General features: G+C 47.4%; 1 long non-coding RNA gene across 1 annotated transcript in view; it reads left to right on the top strand.

The window, feature by feature from the left end:
• The first annotated feature begins 771 nt into the window (after window positions 1–771).
• Window positions 772–22,564, top strand: part of LOC107315464 — a 48,894-nt gene continuing 27,101 nt past the window's right edge. Inside the window, exons 1-2 of the long non-coding RNA XR_004307534.1 lie at window positions 772–1,721; window positions 19,918–20,132. This is a non-coding gene — a long non-coding RNA (uncharacterized LOC107315464). The remainder of the gene's footprint in view (window positions 1,722–19,917; window positions 20,133–22,564) is intronic.

Genomic DNA, 22,564 nt, shown 5'->3' with positions numbered 1-22,564 from the left:
GAGGTCTTTTCCAACCTTAACAATTCTATGGTTCCCGGTAGATGGATGGTTGGACTGGATGATCTTGGAGGTCTTTTCCAACCTTAACAATTCTATGGTTCCTGGTAGATGGATGGTTGGACTGGATGATCTTGGAGGTCTTTTCCAACGCTGATGATTCTGTGATTCCAGAATTCTATGAAATGAAGCTCTCCTCCAGATAGAAACAGGCTTCAAGAAGCACCATCATCTTGTGCTTGGACAGGACAATGCCATCCCTCTCACCAAAGCCTCCTGACCACAGCAGGTTGGTGACACCACTGTTGTCCTCATGTGCCACTGTTCACAGGTTGCATAACTACAACAGTGCTGATCATGGGCTGCAGTAGGAGATGCGGAGGTATGATAGAAGAGTGTAGAAGATTAAAAGATTTCCTTACCTTTGGAAAGGCTCAGAACATAGATGGGGAATACATACAAGGTGGAGTTGCCCTGCATCCTCTGGAGTGGTGGGAAGAGGGAGGATGGGGCTGGCTGGTGCTGTTATATCAGTACTGTTGCTGGGTGCTGATCAAAGCTGCTAATTTCTTTATAACAAGAAGAGAAGGGAAGATGGCACTCACCCATCCCAGGACACACTCATCCTTGAGTATCACATTCCCCATATTAAGGTTCACCAAATGACTCAGCTGGACAGAGCTGAAAGTCTGGAGGCTGTTGTTCTAGGAGCTTCCAGACTTTAATCCCCTCAATCCTTCCCCTCAGCTGGGCTGAGCATCCCCAATTGCTGTTGACTCCCAGATGAGGAGCATGAAGGGCTGCAGGGCAGCTTGGTGTAAGCGTATCCCATATCTCTGAGTTGGGCAAAGGGGAAAGGGAGGATGTGAAGTGCTTTAAGAGCAATAAAACATTAATGGCAATGTGCTGGTATGAAGGCAAAGATATTATTCCTCCAGCAGAGGCCCGACTGAAGTTGTTTTGTGTGTTTGAGTGAAGAATAATGGAGTTTTACAAACAGGCTTCAAAAGGGAAGCAGGGGCACTGCGACATCCCGAATGGCACAGACAGCTGCTTTTCAGATGAAGCTGCCTGATTTTACAGCTCTTTTGTTTGCTGCTCCTGAAGAGAAGCTGCTGTTTCTTTTATTTTTGAATGGAAAGCAGAGAAGGAAATCAGAGAAATCTAAAAAGAAAAGGAAAAAAAAAAAAGCCTGAACAGCTTCACTGCAGCAGGTGTTTTGGATGGGAGAGCACTTCATAAGCCCCATGCTGGGGACAGGCTGGTGGTGATGTGCTGGATGACATCACAGTGGGCAAGGGAACCAGCACTGTCAAGGGACTGGGCCAGCAGCTGCCCATGGGAACAGGCTTGGAGGTGACCCAGCCCTCAGCTCTCTGCCTCAATTTGCTGTTGGATATGCCATTGGATCTACCATTGGATTTACCATTGGATTTGCCATTGGGTTTGCTGTTGGATCTGCCTTCAGATGTTGCTTACGATAAAACCACCATGAGCCTGAAATAGCAGATTGCTCTGCAGCAGTGGGTTTCCTTAGCCAGCAGGGCTGGCCTTGTTGAAAAAGCACTTCCCTCTCCAGTTTGGTGCTGCCTGTAATTAACGCAAGTTCTGACTATTTGGAGAAGGAACTGCAAAAACGAACTGCTGTCATCGTCTCCTTGTTTTGCTGATGTGTGAGTGCTGAAGTCAGCTCTGGGACAGACATGGGGCTCACCTAAAGTAAGGTAGGTTTTCAGTTATTCTGAAATTCATTGTTTGTTTGTCCCCTCCTCCCCTATCGTCCCCCCCGGTCTGTGTGAGCTGATGCTTCAAAGACTCCATCCACCATGGCACCAAGACTTGGAACAACCCAGCCCTGATCCTGCTCTGGGTTATGAGAGCCACAAAGCTGCTCTTGGCTTCCTGGCACCTGAGACTTTTAATGTATTTATCTGCATGGGGAACAGCGCACAGCATTGCTCTTGCTGTGGGCAGGGGTTAGCTGGGGTGAGAGGCCTGCTGGCTTCTTTGCCCCCAGCTGATAAGAGAAAAGGAAGTTCATATTTGTGTTCCTGCAACAGCTTTGTCACATAGGAAAATAACACATGGAAAAATCACGTTTCCAATGGTGCCCCTCTTCCCTGAAGCTGAACGACTAGAATTGCTTTGTACACAGGGGCTGAGGTTGCTTGTCTGATTTGTATGAGCCCATCCACACCATGTTCTATGGGAGTGCCCCAGTTCTGCTTTCAGACCAACACCATCTGCCCTAAAATGTTGGTGGTAGGATGGGTCTGAATGGGGAGCAAACACTGTATGATGGCATTGCCCCTTGTGCTGTGCTGAGCATCCTTTGCCCTATTTCTCCCTGCCCTTCAAACTCTGGCTTCAAGCTGAGCATACCTACATCTCCATATATATATATGTAGTTGTTTTCTTTTTCTTTTTGATAGAAGATGTCAAGTTTAATGAGATTTATGGGGCTCTTAATGTCATTCACAGCCCCCTCTGCTCAGTTGAATGGCTCTTGTCTCTGGAAATCCCTTCCCTCTTGCTCATCTCTTTGGGCTTGGGGTCACCAACAACCAGAGGAGGAAACCCCAGGGTGCCCTCATGCAGATCCCTCTGTTCAGCTCATTGCTTCAGTGATAGGTGGATCCTGGATGGTGCACATATCCATCTTGCACACTTATCACAGGACAAGGAGAGCTGTGTGCCTGTTTGCTCCAAGGCTGGCATGGCCTTGATGGCCAGTGTTGTATCTTGGATTAGGTCTGTCCAGTTGGGTCTTTGGTCTCACTGCCACGGGGCTGCCCAGATCCCTGCAGGTTTCTTCCCAAACCATGCTCAGGAGGTTACTTGCTTGTGGGTCATAGGCTCTGAGTACCCAAATTTCTCTGAAACAAACACTTGGAGCCTGTTTGTGGTCTTGTGTGCTGTGGCAAGTGGGGGCTTAGAGACAGCATAAATGAAGTTGAAGTCTGTGTGTTCATGCACTTTGCTGGTGCCACTGGGTAGCTTACAAGGAGAAGGTGGTACATAGGCATCCTTTGGCATCTCCTGGCCATCAGCTGGTCCCTCCCTCCCAACACTGGCTTTCCTCCACCCCAGGGCTGTCCCCAGCCAAGCACAAGACTATTATTGTCTGTGCTCAGACAATAAGGGCCTATTGTATTGTCTTAATACCGGGTCAATCCTGCAGTTAATCGGGATATTTGGAAGCACCTCAGCTGCTCGCACTGATACAGGGTCCTGAGCTCCCTCTGCTAATCTCCCCCAGGCACCCAGTTTGTTTATTTCCACATCCCCACACTGGATAATGCACTTAAGCTGGTCACAGAGAATTCACATGAATAAGCAGGTAATTCTGCAGCTTCATTAAGGCGCAGCAATAATGTGAGTTTGCCTATTGCCTGTTCTCTGGACCCTACCCAGGAGACTTTTTAGCACGAATTGATGTTGGGTTTGGGGTCCCAGGGGCTTCTCCAGCCCCTCCTGCACTTCTGTTCTGCAGAAACACGTTTTCCTCTTTGCTTCTCCCCACAATCAAACTGTTATGACCAATAATTATCGTGGAAAGTTTCTCTTTGTGGAAAAATGTGAAGGCAGCTCACGGGTATGATAACAAACAGCTCGCTGGCAGCTGGACATGGAAAAGCTTTTCCATTCCTCAGAACACAAAGCGGAGAGGGGCAGACACAAGCATCTACAGATGGGGTGGGCAAGGTGTGGATGGGGTAGGGGAATGCTTTGGGGCCACTCTGTGCCCTTGGTTTGCCCCCAGATGTGGGTCAACACTTGGGAAAGCAGCACATGGTGCCTCTGCAGGCACTGCTGGTGTGTGAGATGCTCCTCACACATTGCCACTGCCCGGTGTAAATCAGGCTCTGCTGGCACACAGACCTTTCCCTTGTATTTATTCCGAAGGTCGTGGGAGATGCCAGTGATTTACCTGGCCACGAGCAGCATTGAACAAACAAAGCTATAAATACTGCCTGCTTCAGAGATATTAGCAAGGGCTTGTTCCCTCACAAGGAAATTCATAGTGTGGTGCAGGTCAGCCCCATGCCCCTGCTGAGTGGAGGGGCTGCTGCCACATGGCGTCTGGGCAGTTTCCCAGCAAGGGCAGAGGCACAGAATACGATTTAATTTGTAGATTAAGTTCAGCCACTTCATGAAATGGCTCTGCCTTTCTCCCAGGGGTGTGTGTTCTTGAACACATCAGTAGCTCTTTTGGGCAAATTGCTGCATTTTGCATTAGGAGAGTCACTGAACCCTGCTTAGCGGTCTTGGGGTGGATGCTGGTGGAGCAGCATTGTTTGCCATCATCCCTGCTGGAGCCAACTGTCTGCTGTGCCATAGGCAAGCAAGGAAAGCCAGGACCTTGCTGTGACAACTGCTTGTCCAGCTGCATTCCACCTCTTCAGGAGCTGGGGAGAAAGGTTGAGCTTGTCCTCAGTTACCCCGGTGTGATCCTGTGCTGGTTTTAGCATCTTTGGCAGCAGGGTGGTGGTTGAGGGGTGGGATGTAGTTGGAAATCATAGAACCATGGAACAGCCCAGGCTGGGAATGACCTCAGAACTGTGTCAGGTCCAACTTTCTTGGAGAAAAGGGAGCTTTGGATGAGCTTATCCTTCATCCTGTCCAATCGCATCTTGAAAGCCTCCAGTGATGGCGATCCTACCATGTCCTTGGGGAGACTGTTGTAATGGTTGAATAAAATAAAGTCTTACGTCAGAAAAAATTGTCTTATATCAAGATGGAACTCCTCCTAGGGCAGCTTGTAGCCACCTTGTACCCATTGCTCTGTGTTTTTTTCATAGAGCAGCTCATGAAGAGAGAGCCCCCATCCCCTTTGTAGCTGCCCTGTAAGCACTGGGACACTGGGACGAGGAGCCTCCGGAGTGAAACGACCTCACTCCTTCAGCCTGTCTTCACTGGATGGATTTTCCTTCCTTTTGATCACCTTCATGGCTCATCTTTGGACCCTCTGCCCATGAATTTTCAGAACTGGAGGCTTCATAACCAGTTATTTGTGATTATTGATATATTAGGAGGCATCAGCTGTTCATGATTACGATGCTGATAGGCAGGATGATCTCCAGAGTTGCCTTCCAACTCATTCAGTTCTATGATTCTGATAGGAACATGAAGGTGGACATCAGTTTTGGGCTCAAGCTGGCCAAGCTGAGCCTCTTTCTTCCTCCCTTACACCCTCAAGTCCATGGAGTGAAGCTGCTGAGATGGAAATGATGGTGTGGCAGGGCTGAGGGCCCGGCTCCCATCTGGGCTGCCTTATCAAGGCCTGCAGAGCCTCGCGTGTCACATTGGGATGTAAATCGCATTAATTGAATTCATTTTGGCAGTGCTTTTGGGAGCAGACAACGACCGAGTCAAAATCTCATTTACATACTGATAAGACACAGTTGAAAAATGATGCCTTCTAATGAATAAAATGTGTGTAACTGGTCCGGCTTGATATTAGCATTAAAGTGTTAATCACTTTGGCATACAAGTTTATAGTGCTGAGTAAATTTGTCTTCAAAGGGTCCTGAAAGAGAAATCTATGTTGCTGGACTGCCATAGCAACATATAGACATCTTCATTGTATTTCTTGGTCAGAAAGCAGGTGCCAGCTTCTAATTAAAGACTAATTTGCAATTTGTGTCCTATTCACTGGTTTCATGGGAACTTTGATGGCTGATACGACATTAACCAATAATCAGCAGCAAGAGTTGAAAGCGGTGATGGAAATCCATCCTCCCCTGGGGCTACTGGGCTGAGCAAGCACAGGAGATGGAGTGGGCAGGGATGTGCCATGATGCCTGTCCTTTGTCCAGGAGCTGCTGGCAGTGAAGGATGGTGGAAATCACAGAATCTTCTGAGCTGGAAGGGTCACTTAAAGACCCTCTGGACCCATTCCTCTGCAATGAGCAGGGACACCCACAGCTTCATCAGTGCTCAGAGCTCCATCCAGCCTGACCTCGGGTGTCTGCAGGGATGGGGCACCCACCACCTCTCTAGACAACCTGGCCCAGTGCCTCACTGTCCTTAATTCTTGCAGAGGATCTGATGTCAGGGTTGGCCATCATCCCTCTCATGTGGCTCTGGCCAGCTTAGATATGCCGGGCCTCCCTCCTTGAGAACAGATGGAAAAGGCTTCTTCCAAGCTCCCAATTAGAGGATCCAGGTTAAAGATGTTCATAGAGGTCTCTTGCTGCAAATGTTCTTCCAGCCTGCCCAGCTGATCCAATGCATCTTGTGCTTTCTAGTCTTTCCCTTGCCACCCATCCATCTCCTCCTCTTGCTTCTAATTACAGGGTTATGATCTCTTAACAGCATCAATATCAAGGGTAATTAGTGGCAGCAAGTCGGTGATTTGTGTGTCCACACCCATGGTGTCTGTCTGTCCCATGGAGCTGGCTGTCCCGGCAGCAGTGTCTTTTGGGACACAGAATATCTTGGTGTTCATAGCCCTGTGTATGAGGTGTCCATGCGCTTATGGTGAGGCAATGCTCTATGGGGCTGTTCCAGTTCCCATAACCTGGATCCTGCTGGGGTGAGGCTTGGAAAGGGACTTGACAGAGGCAGCACTCAGATCCTGGGGAAATTCATAGAATCATAGAATCAGTAAGGTTGGAAAAGATCAATATGGTCATCTAATCCAACCAGCAACCCATCACCACCATGAACCTGATGGTGGACCTGGACTCTCCTGGCTTATGTCCTGCAACCCCATGGTGATCAGGAGCGGTTCCATCTGTTTTGGTCACCTTCAGAGCTGATGACGGGGTGAGTGGACCATACTGGCAGTCCTCCATGCTCATACCAAGCTTTCATTTGGGGCAGCAGTCTGAAATATGGATGAAGGTGCAGAGTGAATGGGTTTTCAAAGAGCTACTTGTTGCTTCTTATGCACCATGAATGAAGCCCCGAGTAATGGCACAGAAAAATGATATGGAAAAAAAAGAGGGATATGGGTGTGTGGTTGTGCATACAAGCTGGAATTCTGTGCTTGTGTATATGAGCTGGGATTTTAGCTGACTGTTTCCTATTTGGTACCATTTCCAAATAGCTCCTGAGGCTCTTTGGTGCAGCCCCTTCCATCCAGTGAGCCCTTTATGAGCAGTGTGGATCTCCTCCTGGTCTGAAGCACGTGCACAAGCAAATGGATGCCCATTGCATATGTCAAAGTTAGGGTGAAGAACCCCATTGAATTGGTGTGTTGCTCTCTGATGAGCCTGAATCATCAGAGAGAGATGGAAAAAAACAACAAAGAAACCCACCTATAGCTTTGGTCACATAACAGGAAAAACGCAGCCCCAGGCTCTGTCTATCTTGGAATGGAAAATCCTTTGCTCCAGGAACTGGCCTTCTTCCTGTCTGCACTGGGATGTAAATACAAATGGGTCCCACAGGGAATATCCTGCAAACGCAATCCCGCTTCCCACCGGTGAGCCGTCCATCCCAACCAGCACCGCTGCTGTCTGCTTGAGCTGTCTGATGGAGAGAGCTGCCCTAATGGAGAGCTGATTAATAAGGAGCTTTTAGGAATGGGAACCTACTCGCTTTGGTCCACACTGAAATTGCTTGGCGAACAAAGCAATTATTGGCTGTAAGCCTCTGTGGCATTATGTTGAATTCTATGCTTGGCTGCCTGAAAAGCTTTTCCTGTTGGACTCCTGTTGCTCCCATCCCAAGGACAGCATTGTTTACTTGGTCCTTCAAGTAGCTTTCATTAGTGGGGTACATGCTGGCACCCTGAAAGCATCAGGATCATGGAGCTGGTACCTTCCCAAGCATTTTGGTGCACACAGCCTACAAACAGTGCAAGACATCTCAGTATCTGTGTCTACAATTTATTATGGGCTCATGACACCAACCAACAATTAGATCCAACACAGGCAGACTCAGCATCTCCTCCTCCACTGCCAGAACTGAGGCTGACACTAATGATGACAGCATTTAACCCACTTAATTAACAGCTTTAGCTGGGAGCAGCCTGGAGGGAGACTGGAGGCTCTTGGGATCTGTGGGTCGGGACACAACTTGTGTTGCCTGGACCCGGCTCCATATGTGTGCTTTTCCTTGTCGAGATCTTTTGTGTCTCTGCATTTAGCAGATGTTTCCCCGTGCACAATGGGACTCCTTTCACAAAGGATGCAGTTTGCTGGTGTGACAAACGGAACATATTTTTTTCTCAAGAGCAAATATTTGTAAGATAGAGCAAAAAGGGCTCCACAACGGAGTCGTGACTCACTCAGAGCCTATTTGGGCTCATGAGGAATAATTGCTGTTTGATGCTGAGTTTGCAGTTCAAAGGCAGATGTCTTGCTTTTTGCTGAAGGAAGAGTATTTGGGAGTGGTTGCATGCATGCCCCATTAGGTTGTACAGGAATTTTTTATGGTCTCTTTTCCCTGCTATGACACAGCAGAAATAGAGCAGAACAGCTCCTTTCTGCCTCCTAAAGCAGCAGTGGGGTATCTCCTGCTGCCTGGGGGTGGGGGGTTGCTGTTGTCCTGCTGTTCCTCCCAGCTAACACAGCATGATCCTGAATTAAAACAGCCAGTTCTTTTATAAGCTTTTAGACACATGGATGCTGGTTGCTCCTCCTTTTGCCTCTGGAGGAGTGAGATTGAGCCCATTTGGTGGATGCCCCATCCCTGGAAACAACCAAGGTGAGGCTGGATGGGCTCTGAGCACCTGATGGGTCTGCGGGTGTCTCAGTTTGCTGTGGGGGAGTGGGACCAGATGGCCTTTAATGGTCCCTTCCAACTCATGGTGAAGGCAGAACTCTGAGCACATCTGGGCAATGAAATCTCCTGGTTCGTGAACTGACAGAGGGGTGTTTGCTGGAAGAGTAGAATAGACCTGGTGTGCAAACATTTACCCTGCCCTGAGCAGGTTAACAAGCACTGGCAGCCTTTGTCTTATTTTGTTTAATCCCTCAGTCTGTCTCGGCTCATGTTTGTTAATTTGAGATGTCTTGTTAAGTTTAGAGCTGTTTCTTCCCTGTCTGTACCAATTGGAAATAAGGTTTTAAAAGCCAGAGGATGGGTTTGTTCCCAGTCCTCGCTCTCCTTGGCTGCATCACTTGTTACACAGCAGTGATCCTCAGGATCGGCACTCAGGGCTGATCCCCTGCCTGGGGGAGGGAAAAAAGTGATGGGGATCGTATCCAGATATTGCTATCCCCCATGATGATTAAATAAAAACCTCTTTTAATGAGAACCTCCACAAGAGGAAGCCCAGATTCACCCAAGTTGAGGTTAGGCAGCAGAGTGTACTGTACTCCCAAGGATGTGCATGCATGTAGAGGACCCATGTGGATGGAGAGATGTTGGAGTTTATGGTTGGATCAATCTCTACTTTAAACAAAACTCCCTGTTTTAGGTTTTTAGACACCTTTTGTAGGCACTTACATTCTCATCTTGGTGTCATACTCTGACAAACTAAAGTTCCTTCTTTCCAACTCACGAGGGAGGCTTAAACTGAAGGACTAATTGACTCCACTAGAGAAGGACACTTTTATGGTGCTTATTTTTTTTGCTTTAAAACCAGCCTAAAATAATGAGAGTCGTGAAAGGATATGCCCTAAACTATAAAATGCACCTACTGCAGTTGTATGATAAATCAGGGAAGGACATGTTTGCTTCTTCCTGAGGAACTGCAGAGAGCTGGACAAGGAATTGAGCGAGCAGATTGATTTCTGGCGTGCCTCACACTCCCAGCTGGAGTGAAGAATTAGCACAGGTCAAATTGCTCACAAACCTCTGTCAAGGAATATATATAAGCCAAGCCTGAATGTCAGCCTAAAGGGAAGAAAACCTGAGCTTTGTGATTCTGCTACATCCCACCATGGGTGATTTCTTTAGTGATACGCTCTCCTTGTTCCTCTATCTGGATACAGCTTTTATTTTGCATCTATTTTTTCCCTCTAAACATGCAGGGATCTCCTTAAATAACCCTGTGTCCCCGCAAGGGCTGGTGTCAGGGCAGTGAAAGGGCAGGAGCTGCCTCTCCATCCCTCGTGGCACTGAGATGCTCAGCTCTCAGCCACCAAGTAATTCTCCTTCGGGTAATGCAATAGCACATGGAAGAGCCTATTATTGGCCAGTATTGAGAGACTCAGTGAACACTAATTGGACAAACGAGGCTCTGGGGATTCACAGGGTAAGCAGATGAATATGCAATTGGGGTAAAAAAGGCAAATGAGGCTCTGAGCCACTCTGGAGGGCACCTGGGATGGTGCTGTGCTCCTGAAAACAAAGCAATGCATGGACATGGAGCCCTTCCTGCTTGTGAGTCTTCTACCGCTGCTTCAGGAGGAACATCTCTGCTGAGTGCTTCACTATGGGGATGTGCTGTACAGCAGGGATTGGGAAATACAGGACGTGAGCCCATCCTGCTTGTCCTGCCCTTCCATAAGCCCAGCCATGCTCTCCAGCAAGGTGGATGTCGGCATGTAAAGGCATGACCAAGCCCCAAATGGGAGAGGTTTTCTAGCTCAGGGGAGTCTGATCATAGTATCATAGAATCATTAAGGTTGGAAAAGACCACTAACATCATCAACCCATAACCACCATGTCTTCTAAACCATGGCACTCAAACCACATCACTTGCTGATGGCAGCATCTCTTCTCTGTGCCATGCTGTACTTGCCTTTTGATTTCTCATGTGCACCCACGGCAGTGAGATTGCTTAGAAGCTGTGTTTTGAATGCTTCCAGCCATATCTGCTCGCCAGTTCACATTTTTTTCCTTGACCAATTCTCTCTCCAGCAGTTGAGTTGGAAATTGACAATCTTAATGTCCCTTCCTATCTAAGCCATTCTATGATTCTTTGATTCTCCATGGCTGGGTCTTGCTCCATGACCGGAGCATGAAACTACGACCATAAAATGAATAATAACAGGCTGAGTTCAGTCATCATCTGAGGCTGATTACTGCTGGTCCTGCAGCACTTGGACTTTACTCTGCAAATGCCCCTGTGAGGAAGGCCAAGAAATGACGGATAGCATCATGTAAGTTATTACCAACCCTTCTCATAGGAAAAAGTGCTCCTTGCTGGAGTTTGGATGATAAATCACTGTGTTTTTCTGTAGTGCATTAGCACTTGCTATCAGAGGTCAGGCCAGAGAATAACCCTCTCGCTCTAATTGACATGCAAAGCTACCCCGGTGTATTAATTTGGCTGGGGGCTGAACTTGAAGCTCTGGTGCTGAGATCAGAAAAAGGGAGAGCGGTAAATCTGCGGTAAATCGCCTGGATATTTATAGGCTCTCACATGCAATATGTTCATTTAAAATAAAAATAATAATAAATGCTACAAGGCAGAGGGTGGTGTGGCTTTCTGCCAACAGCCCGGGTCAGAAAGTGCACAGCGTTGTCTGGCAGGAGGAGGAAATACAGCACAGCGTTAGATGCTGGGGTGGGAGAGGAGTTTGCCCTGTGTGTTTTGCATGGCATTAAAAACAAATGGGTTGGTTTGAGCCTTTGGGTGCATCCAGTTAGTGTGGACATCGCCATCTATGAAGGTGTTACAGAGCCACGGAGATGTGGCATGGGGGATGTGGGCAGTGGGCATGGTGGGGTGGGATGGGGGATCTTGGAGGTCTTTTCCAACCTGAATGTTTCTGTAATTCTATGCTTGCTCTGAAGGGCAGAAATGAAAGAAAGTGGCATGACCAAAAGGAGCTCTGCATCAGGTCTCCCAGAATAATGGGAAAAGTCAAAATGAGGGAAACATAATGAGAAAGGCTGATGTAAACAGAGCTGTTTCTAGCTACACGTCTCCCTAGTTAGCTGCTCTCATTAAATATCTCTGTATCCAAGGGCTTCCAACAGTTATTTTTTCCTGTGTACTTTTCTTGGGAGGAGGACTGCAACTAATTGATGCTGGGCTTCGTTAGTTTTCCTGTGAGGAGTTAATGACGTGCCTCCGGCCTGGCTGCGTGCAGACACAGGCTTACAGGGGTTGGATGAATCCATATGAGCAGCTCTTGCAGTGAGGGTGGATGGGACAGTAGCTTTAGGGGCTGAGGATTTGTCTGAACCAGAAATCTGGGACATTTTCACCTTTTTTTGGGGAGAGTAGGAATATGCTGGATTTGACTTTATCTCCAAAAACGCCCTTTCCATCCCAGATATCCATGCAGGTCCAAGACCTGGAGCATCTGCTCGACCTGTTTTTCTATTTTTTGACCTATTTTGCTACTTTTCTCACCCGAGTTGCTCACCACTCTGCTCACATTGCGTGTGAAACACATCACAATCTGCTGCACAGTCGGGGCTGCAACACCCCCCCATGTGCTCCCTCCTTGCTTCCCCCATTATAATTAAAGCACAAGGGCTTGATTACATCCTGGTAACCCCCAGTACTCCCACAGCCTGTTCATGTTGGCAAGCAAGGCTGACAGGTTGCAGAAAAAGCAGCCCGGCTGCCTCTCCCCGTGCTACAGCACACGCATCAGCAGGCTGTTAGATGATGATGTTGGTGATGACTATTATGTTGATTATTATTATTTTGATTATTGTCATTATTATTATTATTGCTACTATTGCAATTATAGTGTTCCCAACCTCAGGATAGGACGCAGCTGATGCAAGCCTGAGAGCAGAGCACAAAGGGGCTGCAGCAGCACTGAGCAGATGCTGAGGTTAGGGCTGTGCATTTGTCTTTGAGCTCTGGGACAGCAGGTGATGGATGAGCCCTGGTTGCAGGGTTCTGGCCTTCATTACTGCCCTCAGAGTGACTTTTCTGGGTGACTTGCTCCATTGTCATGTTTCGGCCTCTTGAGGGGGACCATAACCCTGTCCTACCAGCCCCATGTGCCTGTTTCCTCACTTATAATATAAGGCCAAATGCAAGTTTTCCTCCAGCCCTCCCATTTCCTCACAGCTGATGTGCAGGGGAGCAGCTGGTGTGAAAACACATTTATGGGGCTTGGTGTGCAGTGACTGTCACCCCTGGTGGGCAGTTCAGATGACATATTGGCTCATGTTGAAGAAAGTCTGCTCCTGACCCCAGCAAGACAAGAAGTTGCCCCGTATCTCATTTTGGTGGCTTGGTCAGACCAGAAAGTGAGTTATAGGCACAGCTGCCCAGGGAGTTGTAGAGTCACTGCCCATGGAGGTGCTCCAGAACCATGGAGATGTGGCACTGAGGGATGTGGGCAGTGGGCATGGTAGGGTGGGCTGGGGTTGGCCTTGGAAATCACTGAGGTCTTTCCAAACCTTAATGATTCTGTGATTCAGTAGTCACCTGAAACTTCATGTAGATAAATACATCTGTATTAGTGACCATCAGGAAGGCAGTTTGGCCCACGTTTCAAGCTTTAAGGTGATGCATGAGCACAGGCATGTCTTTAGATGCTCTCTGATCTCAGCCAGCATTCACTGCCTCCGGTCATGCTCCTCTTATGGGTGCTTTCTGACCCAGACTTCCAGGCTGTGGTCAGTGCAAAAAGAACAAGGACTGCGTTGTGCATCCTGCTGGGACATGACAAAGCATCCTAGAAGACTCTATTTAATTGAAACACCAGCAAATAGAATGTCTGGAAAAACATCACAGGTTCTCATAAACAAATTGCCCCATTCTCCTATGTTTCACACTCTCAAATCCTTTGGATTTCGTTTGTTTTCTGTTTAACCTTTCCTTTAGTACATGTTATTTTGGAGCTTATTTCAGGGGAATACTTATGGGCCAAGCTTGTTCATAGTTATGACTGGCTTGCTTACAAATTACCCTTTAATCAACAGATTTAATATTAATTAATAATTCATAGACTGCTCTTAGGCTAAAATTGCATAATAATGTCTTTGATGCAGCCCAAAGTGTCCATTGTAGATGGCATAAAATGTTAATTAGCAGGAAAATGCAGTTAGGAGAAAACTCTTTTAATTATGTAATAGGCCTCATTACAATGGGTAATCAAGAATGCTTCCAAATTAGCCCACTGGTAGCATTTATCTATATATAGCAAATAAACTTCTGTTTGCAGAAAATGTGTTTGAATAGTCAGCTCCTTAATTGATGTCAGCCTGTTTTTAAGTCTCTGCAATGCCTCCACGTATTCTGAGAAGGACTGCCTTGCTGAATGGGCCCCGTGTAAAGCTTGGGGAATAATGGGGAAAATTGTTCACAAATATTTGTTGAGATATGCAAGCAAATTTCAATTTGACCTTTCCTAGGACCCTCATCTGAATAGTGGAGCATTTTGCTGACAGCGGTGCCCAGAGAAAAATGTAAAGCATCGGTGCATGAATATCCCTTGAATTTCACATTGTACGTTGGGTCGCATGACTCACACTGTCTGCTTTGTTGGGAAGTTGCATAAATCACCCTGTCGAGTGACTACAGACCAGATCCTGCGGCCAACGTGGCCAAAGCTGAGCCTTTGGAAGGAAGATGGGAAGGAGCTCGAGAAGCAGAAGCCTTAGTCATAATCTCCATCCTCAGGTGACTTGTGTAACCATTGAAATGATTGGGATGTCTGAAACGAGTCAAAGCACACAAGGTCAAATCCACGTCTGCATCAGAGTCTAGAAGGATATTGCTGTTTTCATGTTGATTTGGGGAGTTATCTGGGCTTCCTCCCCAGTCTCAGCCAAATAACTACCTTTATATACAACTACAGTCCAACTGGATCCAGCTCAGACCTTTTGTGCAGGGATGGTGGATTTATTATGGTATGTCCCCTGTCCAACCCAGGACAAACCTTCATCTTTCGCCACAGATAATTAATAAGGGTAATAAGAGCCTGCAGTCAGTCGCTGAGTAGTACTTATGGCTGCTGATGTCCCTTGGATGGACGGCATGAATCCTTGGGATCTGACGACCTTTACTTGTTCTCTGTGCTCCTGCTTGTAATTCTCCTTTTAGAGCTGTACAATACCAACAGCCTGAGTTTATCCATGTTGTCAAACAGACGGACACTCTATTATTAGATTGGTTCTAGCAGACACCTCGCTATATTGGCTGAATGTAATTGATAGTCTCTACAATCTGCGGACACAGATTTCTGCCTCCTTCGGTGTCTGGTCATTTCTATTCATTTCATCTTTGGAATCTAATGTAATAAAATTATAAAAGGCTCTAACTCCTCGGCACTTAATCAGCTTAGTATGAGAGAATTACATCAGCAGCCCTTAGGTGTACTTTATCCCGCAAAGGAAATCTCACATTAGGAGACAATCTCATTATTTTGACTACTAAGGATTGTATGAATTTCTTAAGAGCCGCCAAGAATACGGAAGAGTTTAGACAGCTGTGGCTTCATTTATAGCAGACAAAGAGCAGGAGGGGTTTGCTTTGCCAGCAAAGCCAGCGAGACGTGCAGCCTGGACTCACAGCCAACATCCTGAATCCCTTATGAGGGTCTCCCAGAGATCCAGATTACTAAGCAAGAGCATGCTCAGAGGTAGGCAGGGACATGAGTGGTACAGCTATACCTGCTGCTGCTCAAGGTGATTTCCACGCTCACTGGTCCTAGGTTCAGCAAAGGATCTACCCTGCATAGGTCTGCGTGTCTCTTACCTTGAGCCCAGCTCTGCCATGAGTCTTTTAATTCAGTTTTGGCTTGGAGGGCATCAGTGGGGTGACGCTCTGCCTCCACTGGTCTGCAAAAACCACACAGTTTGCTGTCTTGTCTTTTTTTTTTTTTTCATATCCATTTGATTTATTTCTACCTCCAAAATTTCATCAGCTGCAGAGATAAGGTCAGCAAGAAAGTCTTCAGTAAAGCACAAGGAAAAGCCAACTCTTCTGGGCTGCATTACTACAAAGCCACCGTGTCCCACATCTGCTCCCCAGCCCTCTCTGTGGGCAGCTGGAGTTCAGGGAAAGAAGGAATTCTGAGCTTATTTTTGGCACATCCAGATACAGACCTAAGGAGAGGAGGAGGGCAGGGAAGACATGGAAAGGTAGAAAAAGAAGTTCAATGTAGATTACAGGAGCTTCACACATGTGTTGAGGCTGGGGTTGTCCAACACTGCTCCTTCCTCCTCAGCTCTGAGCCATGGGATGGCATTTATGCATCTCTGAGCACTGGAGTTATTTTAAAAGAAAACAGCCTGCTTGTTTTTCAGCCCAAGATGGCTCGGCCAAGTTCAGCCCCTCTAACCACAGTCTGGGCATTTATTTTAGTCCTCTAGACTTTCTGAGGCAATTCTTGGGGCTGTTTGTCTGGTTCTTGCCGGGAGTGATGGAACAGGATAAAAATAGAGAGGAGACCCAGGCTTGGGTTCGTTCCTTTGCAAAATTCACTGTGGAAGTCAACACAAGGCTTGGGACACAGATGTAGGGTCTCAGTACCAGGAGAGGATCCCCAGTGCATCTTGGAGCCAAGCATGGGGTGATTTTGGGTGGCTTTCACTTCACTTTTATGTCTGAATGTGGGATAAGGATTTACTAAAAGAATTAAGAAATGCTGTTTCAGCCTCAGTTCAGGCATTGGGGGCTGGAATTGGTTGTAAAAGAAAGAGCGGAGCCCTCTCCATCATCACGCTGACACTGGAATGTGGGGCTTCCCTTGAAATATTATCTGTGATGAGAGGTACACCCAAATTTGAGGTTAAGTGACACCAAATCACATTCCCTTTGGTCACATCAGTGTAATGGGGAAGCACTGGGCTTTCTCGAAGCCCAGTTTTTATTTTACAGCACTGAGCTGCTTGCTGTGGGCCGTGCCTGGAGCCAGGTGGCTGGCATCTGCTCAGGGTTTGCCACATTATCCTCTCCTCTGGGGCAGCCTGAGCAGCCACTTGTGTTGTTTAGTCCCTGTTAATTTGAGAATGTGTTATTTTGCCTTCCCGAGGTGAGCAAAGTGCCCTTTGCACGCAATAGGGAGGTCTGTGATGGCTCCTGGAGGAGTTCATCCCCATCGCCAACGACCCCCCTGAGAATGCCCTGCTAATGCACAGCTGAGCTCTGCCCCATGCACAAAGCAATGGCCACCAATGGAGTTTGTTATTGGTTTGCTCATCTGGCCCAGAGCCTGACCGTGGGGTGCTTCAAAGATAAAGGTGGTGACTCTGAATCCCCAGAGAAGAGAGAAGAGGACAGGCTGGGATTGAGGACAGGTTGGGATTAAGGACATGGGCTGCAACAGCTCCCTGGGGCACTCAGATTGCCAAGAAAGGAAGAAAATACACTGAGATACATAGGGCTGCTTTGACATGGATGTGCAGGGGAAGGAGACTTCTTTCATACTGCGGAAGCAGCCCTACTTAGGAAGGCTTGGGGCATTTCTCTGGGGTATGAACTTCCCAGGAGCTTGCCCTTGCCTCAGCACTGATCATTATGCATCTCCTCTTGCTCCTTTATAGCTCATCTTTGCAGAGCTATAATTCAACCAGCATTATTATGGTCTGCTGACTGTTGCCTCTATCATATTTCCTCCTGGAACTTGCAGCACAGCCCTGGTGCTATTATTTTTGAATGTCCTTTAAGCAGAACTGTTCACACCTCTTGATTCAATTTGCTGAGAGTCTCTTAGCATTCCCATCGCTTATCTAAACATATCATATTTCAAGGTTTACTCTGTGGTTATAAAAATTTGCTGTTGGCACTCAAAATAAAACTCTTTGCTGGATCTTAGCCTAGTAACAAATGTGTTGGATAGAGCTGGGCTGAAGAAAAGAGGGTTTTAGGAATTTATGAGATATGGGCCTCCAAACTGGAAGGCTTCAAGCTGATCTCCCTGCTCTTGGATTTATGTTTTCAGACAAAACAAATCCAATCTGCAGTACTTTTCCTGACCAAAGGGAAGCCTCTAATGAAGACACTTGATGCACTGATTGAAAGTCAACCTCAGCTCAGCACCAGAAAAATGGGGTTGCCAAAGGCAAGGGGACACTGCCTCTGCAATGGATGCCATGGGTAGATGCCATCTGTGGCAGCTTTTGCTTAGGAAGGATGCAACAGCCATTTCTAATATCCATTTCAGGTTGGGTATTAGGAACAATTTCTCCTCATAGGTCTTTTCCAACCTGAATGGTTTTAAGATCCTATAAAAGGGGACGGAGATAGGAAAAGGGGAGATGTTGGGAATAGGTGTGATAGAAAAGGATGCTGGATGTGGATATATCTTGTAGCTGGAAGAAGTGCTCTCAGCAGGTGGATGAGCAGCATGGCTGGAGGGGAGTTGTCCTGGCACAGTATCCCATGAAAGGCAAAAGTGGAAGAAACATCCCACTGTGTGATCACAAGTTTGCAGTCATCCACTTTGCAGAAGCCCCTTGTTCAGACTCTCACTGTACGTACTCAGGGTTACAAGGGGCTACACAGGACTGGGAGGCTGGGGATGGGTGGGCTTTGGCAAATGTTCACTGGCTGTTACGAGTCACATTCCCCATTTGCTTATAACCCCACCAGCAGCTCCATTTTAGGGGGATCTAATTTGTATCATGGAACTGTATTATCATACAGTCACATAATTGTATAATTGTTTGGGTTGGGAGGGACCCTTAAAGGCCATCTGGTCTAATTCCCCTGCAATGAGAAGGGACACCCACAGCTCCATCAGGTGCTCAGAACCCATCCAACCTGACCTTGGGTGTCTGCAGGGATGGGGCACTCATTTGACTGGATTAAAGACGTTGCCAGAGCAAAGGGGCTGGATGAAATGGGAGAAGAACCTCCAGTAAAGGTGCTCTCAGAGTAACAAAACACAGCAGCTGTGGAAAAGCACCTCTTCCTTCTTTTAGCAAAGAGCCCACTAAGGTGAATGTGTGTTCGGCAGCCAGGATATTGTGAATTCCAGCCCAAACTCCAATGAATTCAGACCATGTTGTTGGCAGGCAGATGCAGTTATTCTGCAGGTAGGCAGCAGCACACCCTCTGCCAAGCTGTAGATCAAACTCTCCATGGGTTTTCAGAGCAGTCTCTGGGAAAGAACAGCCGTAGTTCAAATAATTATTGAACTGTAGCAATGAAAGAATCCTGCCATGCTGGGCCAGGGCCCTGGCTTACAGCTCCAGCTCTCAGTTCTTGCAAATTAATTCCTGCTTGCAAAACCTTTCCTATCATCTCAAACATTCCCCATAGCCCAAAGGACTTAGCAATCCAGTAAGGATTCCTAGAGTGTGACTGGCCTGGGTTCTGGTTTGAGTCAATGTAAAGTGAACTCCAGCAGATTTGAACTGTATCTGCCCCAGTGTTCATGCCCACACAAAACCATTTAATCCCTCTGGAGCATTGTGGCTGCTTGAATAGGAGGAATAGGGATGGGGCATGGTGGAGCAAAACCTGTTTCAGAGGAAGAATTGTGTTAAAATTGCCAGCTTCTCCCCATCCATGTGCGGCAGAGAACTGCTCACTTTCTACCACTTATGCCCACACATAAGGATCATATCATCATATCATAGAATGGCTTAGGTTGGAAGGGATCTCAAAGATCAAGATCCACTCCCCTCCCCCCCGCAACCACAGGCAGGGCCACCAACCTCCACATTGATACCAGCCCAGGCTGCCCAGGGCCCCATCCAACCTGGCCTTGAACACCTCCAGGGATGGACGGGGCATCCACAGCCTCTCTGGGCAGCTGTTCCAGCACCTCATCACACTCTTGGTAAAGAACTTCCCCCTGACATCAAGCCTAAATCTTCTCTCCTTCAACTTCAATCCATTTCCCCTTATCCTGCTGCTATCTACCCTTTCAGAGAGTTGAATGAGGATGTGAGGTTTGCTCCAATCCAAACCCACAGCAAGGACAAGAGGAACAAGAACACGAGCAGTCCTTGAGGGTCTGTGCATCCTGCAGAGACAACAATTCTCAGCTGCCCTTGTTACCTGGCAGCCTGTGAGACACTCAGATGATTAATTTTAGATTTGCTCACATCAGCATTTTGTCATCTGAGCTGTGAAAAGCAAAGCAGGGAAGTGAGAACGCTGTTTGGAAATGCATTAGTGATCAGGGATGTGTTGCTCCGTGTTTACAGCCTGGCCTTCAAAGTGTGCAGTGACAGCTGCACGAAGGAAATGTCTGATAAAAGATCACTTCATTTCAAGACAACACTGGGAGGCTGCACCAAATACAAGGAGTAGGAGTGGACCACGGGCTGAAGGCTCCTATTTCTTACTATCACAGTGGACACATATTACCCAGCCAGCAGACTGCCAGAACACTTTGGGGATCACCGTGGACTCTCCTTGGGTAAGTCCTTGACCTTAAATAGCTTCATCCTGGGATAGATGGAAGCTATGCTTGTCCTTTCCAGGCTTTTCCCCCTGGATGGAGCTGAGTCAGTGCCATTAGGGCATCCCTCACACTCAGCCATGAGCAGGTGATTTAAATCCCAGTGGTAGATGAGCGGTAAATTAGAAGCAGCCAATTTCCTTCTGGGGAGTGGTAATTTTTGCAAGGCTTATCACTTTCTTATTTTGGTAATAGAAAATACACCTTTTGGTGTTGAATGGGGTTGTATTTTTGGCCAGCTCTTAATCTATCCAAACTGATGTGGGGAGGAGCAGAAGAAAGCAGGGTGAAGAACCTGCTGTAGAAACAAGCTACCCTGACTTCTGCCATGGATGCAGCCCAAGGAAATCATCCTCTTTTCTCCATTGAGAATGCTGAGGTGCCCATCCTGAGGAAGGACCCACACTCTCAGCATCTTCATTTCTTAAAATGATGCAAAAAACAACAGGGTAACCAGCCAGCCCTAAACGCAGCTAACAGAGGATGTAGCTCCAGCACTTGATATCAATTGAGCATTTTGTTAGATCAGGGGAGAGGTGGTCTGAGGTAACAAAAAAACCCAGTCAAGCATTGATAAAAACCCCATAAACTCCTCATGGCCAGAAGGCCAAACCATTGCTGCTGATCTGATGCAGAGCACACCTTCCCAGGAGGAGCGTGCAGCGGGTGGCTTCTTCGCACGCGATTGCTGTGTTTTGGTGGGGAAAAAAATAGAAGTCTGAAGGCAGCAGCTGTCCCCATGGAGGCTCCGTTGCCTCGTTCTCTTGTTCGCTTCTGCAGCTGCAGCATCCCAGCGAGCTTGCACTGACTCATCCCATTAGCTCTATTTAAGACTTGGGATGTGATATGTTTGTCCAGACATTGGGAGCAAAACATGCTCCCCTATTTCTTTTTCTTTTTTTTCCCCTCCAGTCTGGGATGTTTTATTTTAGCTTAAGGAAAACAGTGAGGAAAGGAAGAGCAAATATAACTCCTCAGGAGGCAGCAAGAGCTGCTGCAAGCAGAGCTCTGTCTTCTGAGGCTGTAAAACTCAAACCTCCCACGCCCTGCAGAGGGGTGAAGTCAACAATTATCTGTGCTATGCAGCCTACAGAGAGGGAAAATTCAGAGGAAGAATTAACTATGAGCAGGTCTTTGGGCTGGCAAGCAGCAGATGTGGCTCCACTTGCCCCATCTTGGCCATGGGGTGGTTTGGAGGAAGCCCAGCACTTCTGATCCTCCTGAAGTTTGGGTACGTGAAGGTAGAGCTCTCCTGGGTTGGCGCTGGTTCTCTATGTATCTCCACACAATTAAATACGAAAACTAGATTTGCCATTTCTGCTGTGTGAGCTGCCTCCAGCAAAACCCTGAAGTATCCTCTAGTTGGTTTTGGTGGAAAAACAGAAGAAATCTGGTGGAATCACAGAATTGTTAGAGATGGAAGGGACCCTTAAAGGCCATCTGGTCCCACTCCTCTGCAATGAACAGGGTCATTCACAGTTCTATCAGGAGCTCAGAGCCCATCCAGCCTGACCTTGGATGTCTGCAGGGATGAGGCACCCACTGCCTCACCAACCTTATTGTAAAGAACTTTTCCATTTTTTGCAGTTTAAATCTCACCTCTTTTAGTCCAATGGGGGTGGGGGGAGACTACTATGACTCATGAGCAAGACCTTGAACTGAATTTCACAAGGTTCTCCTGGGCCCACTGCTCAAGCCTGCCTGGGTCCTTTGGAGAGAGGTAATAACTCTCTCTAGAGTTATTACAGACAATGTTGTTTATCTCTAGTATGGTAGGTGGCAAGCTCTGGATATGGATGGGAGCACAAGGAGGTACCTTCCTCTATCCCAAATGAAGAACATGGTAGCTAGCTTTGAGGATACAGGAAAAGGGGACTGAACAGAGAGACCCTGGAACAAGGATAATGGAAAGACCATTTGGATAATGAGTGCAGATGACAGCAGGAAAGGGGAAATGGTTTGAAGTTTAAGGAGGGAAGATTTAGGCTTGATGTCAGGGGGAAGTTCTTTACCAAGAGTTTGATGAGGTGCTGGAACAGCTGCCCAGAGAGGCTGTGGATGCCCCGTCCATCCCTGGAGGTGTTCAAGGCCAGGTTGGATGGGGCCCTGGGCAGCCTGGGCTGGTATCAATGTGGAGGTTGGTGGCCCTGCCTGTGGTGGGGGGCTGGAGCTTCATGATCCTTGAGGTCCCTTCTAATCCAAGCCAATGCATGTTCCTGTGATGTTTGGTGGTTGGACTAGATGATCTTAATGGTCTTCTCCAACCCTGATGATGTCACAGAACTATGATTCTATGACATTGACTAGGCTGTGTTACATAGAAGGATGCCCTTGCTGCCTCGTTTGCTGCTGTTTAAAGCTGGGAGTTGCCTGAGGGCAGGCTTGCTGTG

The sequence above is a fragment of the Coturnix japonica genome, chromosome 5 (assembly GCF_001577835.2).
Source record: "Coturnix japonica isolate 7356 chromosome 5, Coturnix japonica 2.1, whole genome shotgun sequence".
In the NCBI taxonomy this organism is placed as follows: Eukaryota; Metazoa; Chordata; class Aves; order Galliformes; family Phasianidae; genus Coturnix; species Coturnix japonica.
Note: the sequence above shows the minus strand (reverse complement) of the source record. Positions and strands in the feature narration are given on the sequence as shown.